General features: G+C 43.4%; 1 non-coding gene across 1 annotated transcript; it reads left to right on the top strand.

Annotated features, from left to right (window-relative positions):
• Positions 1 to 2,348: 2,348 nt before the first annotated feature.
• Positions 2,349 to 2,420, top strand: TRNAG-ACC. Its single transcript has one exon. It is a non-coding gene; the product is annotated as a tRNA-Gly (tRNA).
• The last annotated feature ends 1,734 nt before the right edge of the window (positions 2,421 to 4,154 follow it).

Raw genomic sequence — 4,154 nt, 5'->3', positions numbered from 1 at the left:
TAACTTTGGTCAATAAAGAAACTGAACTTTGAAAAGATTTGGCAATTTCCCCAAGTCCATACAGTGAGCACAAGGCAGACGCGAGCCCTGTGGCTTCCAGGTCCACGCTGTGAACTGTCCCAGCTCTCTCGTGTGCCCCGGTCTGTGTGCTGCAGCTTTTCCGTCAGTGTCCCTAACAGAGAAGGGCCACCAGACAAGCCTCTGTCGCACCTTGTATCTGGCATTACGAACTCTGTTACATTCCATTCAGTTTTGAGAGATGGAAGTAAGAACATGCAGTTGCTTCTGTTAATTATCATCATTTATGTATTTGAAGCCCTGGAACATGATTATGGAGGACACCTTAGATCATTATGATGAATTTAATTACGTGGCAAATCAATAGATATAATGACCCCTCCCCCTGCTAAAATCAGCAAAGTTAGAAGAAATGACCTAACTATAACCCTAACTATAAATCCAGATGTTAAACTGGCACGACCTGACTTGTGTTCCCCAGACTCAGATGACTTTGGCAAATGGTGTGGGGATGTCCCTTTGCGTCTATTGTGCTGGTAGGTAGACTCCAAGGACAGTCTGCTGCCACAGTGTATGATATTGTCACCTTCCTCAACAGAGAGTCCTCTAGGGTGTCAATTTCATATTTAATCTTTTGCAATATTATTCTGTGGTTTCTACCCAGATATTGTAGATGCTCATAGGATAGAAAAAATGAACTCCCCGTGGAAATACAAACACAGTAGGAAAGAAAGTAAAGGTCATTTGTCAAATGTTGGTGGGGCTTTGGCTCTTACTGGAGCCTTTGCAGAGTTTAAAAATCATTCACTACTTAATACACACTTGGAATCATGTAACCCCATGTCCCTCTAATTTTTACCCTTATGAATGTGTGTCCAGGTTTTCCCCCATTCTCTTCTCCTTTCTCCTTCCCCTCTTCTCCTTCCCCTTTAATGCTTTAGCTCTAGGCTGAAGTTTCTTGAGAAATCCTTCCATGACATTTCAGAAGTCTAGGGATTTGAGCTCAGAGACTTGGCTTTCAACACCTTTCGAATAGTTGCCTTCAAGTTTGGTGATTCACACATCAGTCATCTTTTAAATGTCTAGTGCAGGCATAAAAAGTGGGCACAGAAAACAAAAGGATAAAGAAGCCAGACCCTTGCCACTAAAAACTGATTTCACCTCTGAAGGGGCTACAGGTGATGTTCGTTGAGAATGGATGCTCTCTGGGTAGCTGGGGGAGCTGTCGACACTCTATAATTTCTGTCTTTCTTTTTTTTTTTTTTTAATTGAAGAATGGTCAGTTACAGTGTGTCAGTTTCTTGTGTACAGCGTAATGTCTCAGCCATACATATATATACATATGTTCATCTTCATATTCTTACAGTCTCTTGACTTAGTTAAGTTGCTGATACTTCCTATGAGATGGATGCTAATGGAAATTTCAAACAATGAATTTGGTAGGAGAGGGGGGAGTGCTTGATAAGGTGGGTCATTCACAGAAAAGGTGGGGAAAGCTCCTTTTCTACGGAGTCCACCTTAATCTTTCTTCCCTAAAAGGTAATGCTAATCATCAAAGGAGACGTCTCTCTCTCTGAATCAGAAACCCTTCTGCAGGATCTTACTTCCTCCTGTTCCGTCTCCTCACTTCCATTCATCATGTTTCTCCATGTGTCTGATTGATAACTTAGCTTCCCCTCTTTACAGCTCAATTAAGCATGAATGAGTGAAAAATACTGTAGGGTCTGGCTGTCCTTGATTTCTTTTTACTCTTTTTTTTTTTTTTCTTCTTTTCACTGTTTGCTGCTCTTCACAGCTACAGCCCTCAAGTGTGTGAACCCGTCTCACAGCAGGAAGTAATTTCTAAATGAAATCGGCACTAGACTTTTGACCGTACCATTAGTTATTTGCTGTATTAGCTGGTGCCCATCCCTCTGCCTGTCTTGTCTTCATGTACAGTGTAGATTTGATCTCTTAGGTTCGTATTAGAAGGTAATCCTTTGGGTTTTTTTTCCCCTGGGCATTTTCTAAGGCAGGAAAGAATTTCTCACCCCTGGAGCTCTACGCTGCTGCAGGTAAAGAATTTAACAGCTGTGGGGGTGATAATTAGAGCCTCTAATAATTTGACTGACCTGCCCTAGGTACTCAATCGTACAGTAGGCCTTTCTTCCATGTTGTAAGATGGCTATTTAGCTCTCTACCTATGTGGTTTAGGAGATCTACATGGCCTTAAATTCACTGACAATATGATTCAGCCCAAGGCACATGAATGAATGTTGCCCATAGAGAATTCTGTGGGCAAGCTTCAAAATTTATTTGGAAATAATTTAAAAATTTTTTTTCCAGCGGGGGAGGGTATAGCTCAGTGGTAGAGTGCATGCTTACCATGCATGAGGTCCTGGGTTCAATCCCCAGTATCTCCATTAAAAAAAATATTTTCCCTGTTCAATATTGGGATGAAGGGGCAGTTCTGAAATTGGTCATCTGTTTTGGCTGTGTTACAGGAGGAGTTGGGGACCTTTGGGCTCAGAGGGGTGGGGCAGCAACATTCACCAAGAAGGTGGCAGGAGGAACATGGATCTGGGTTCCAACAGCCCAAGCCAGATGCTTTGGGATCTTGCTTAGGATCTGAGAGTTGGAGAGAGAGAGGGCATTAATATACTTGCAGTTTGGGGCCTTGGTGAAAACAGGAGGAGAGGTGGGTGGTTCTTGCAGGGAAGCTAAGTATAAAGGGAAGGGTTTTTGGAGGAGTGAATGAAAGAAAAGGAAATAACAAAACTGCTGTTACCACCGCCACGGTTTACTGAAGGTAAAGACATATTGTCACAATTTTATATAACAAGCATTGTGCCAGAAGCCTGTTCCTAAGTTTCACAACAGCCGCATGAAGTTGGGCACATCTGTTCCCTTTTCTCAGTAGGAGGAAAAAGTTGTCCAGAAGTCATTCAATGTGGAGGTGGTGAACCCAAGGTCTGAACCCCAGGCTAACTGAGTCCCAAGTCAGGAAAAACAATGTTTCCAAAACCAGCTTCTTTCTAAAATGTCATTGTATCTTATTTAGAAAAGGGAGAAGTTGGCAATGGAGAAAAGAGGAAGGATGAATACCAGAAAAGAAACAGCACAGGCCTTGGAGGAGACAAGGCTAATAATGATGGTAGTCAACACTATAAAAATAAATTCTGTAAAATATAGATAATGTACTGCCCTGAATTGCATCCTATATGTATCACTTCTTCTGCCACCTCACCCCAGAAACTTGCATGGTGCTCAGACCCTGTCTTTCCTGATTGATCAGTTTCTAGCTTTTCACAGTGGTATTCTGGAGGCATCCAGCTGTAACTCCTAGTCGTGAAAATGAATACTGGTCTCTCTTTTTTAAAAAGTAACAAATGTTTTTCATCGTAGGCATTATAATCTTAAAGATAATTATAGCTTTAGTCCTCAATTAAAAAATAAACCATGATACAGTATTTTTCACAGCCTCCCACTTTTATTATAGTCTTAATGTTTTCAGCCTCTGACTTTGCTGGAGCAACTTTCCTGTAACATCTGCGTGAACTGTTGTGTGGGAAGATTGGTGCCTTTCGTGAGGTTCCTGAGGGTGCCCGGGGTGGGGCGCTGGAGAATGGGGTACGTGATGCCTGCTCTGAGGGAACGAGTGGCCCCCAATCCCTGCTCCGTGTGAACGCTCAACCCCTGTCTGTGGCTTTGCCTCTGGAACGTCTCTCTCCATCCATACAGTGTTACCTGCAGCCTCGTCCCTCTCGTTCTCCAAAGCACAGAACAGCAAAGCTGCTGAAAACTGGGGAACACGGATGCGTGGACAGGGACCACAGCAGAGCGTTTGTGGGTTGATGTTTCCTTAGGCCTTGCTGCCTCCGGTTTGGTCAGGTACCCTTCCTCCACCAAGATCATTTCCCCAACCCCCTCATCTGCTCTGAGGTCCCGGGTCCTCATCCAGTCTCTGAGAGGTGCCGCCTGAAAACTTCGAGTCCCTATTACCATACACAGGGGGATGTTTAAGTCCGGTCCTCTTGCTCAGTTCTGGGCCAGATATATATCTTAAAAGGCCCGTTAACGAGCTCCTCTAAAGACAAACACATAGAATTGATAGGTCCGGAAATTTTGGGGGCAGTTTTCCTCTAATGTAGGTCAAA

The sequence above is a fragment of the Camelus ferus genome, chromosome 34 (genome assembly GCF_009834535.1).
Source record: "Camelus ferus isolate YT-003-E chromosome 34, BCGSAC_Cfer_1.0, whole genome shotgun sequence".
Taxonomy (NCBI): domain Eukaryota; kingdom Metazoa; phylum Chordata; class Mammalia; order Artiodactyla; family Camelidae; genus Camelus; species Camelus ferus.
The sequence above is the reverse complement of the archived record's forward strand: the minus strand, read 5'-3'. Positions and strand labels throughout refer to the sequence as shown.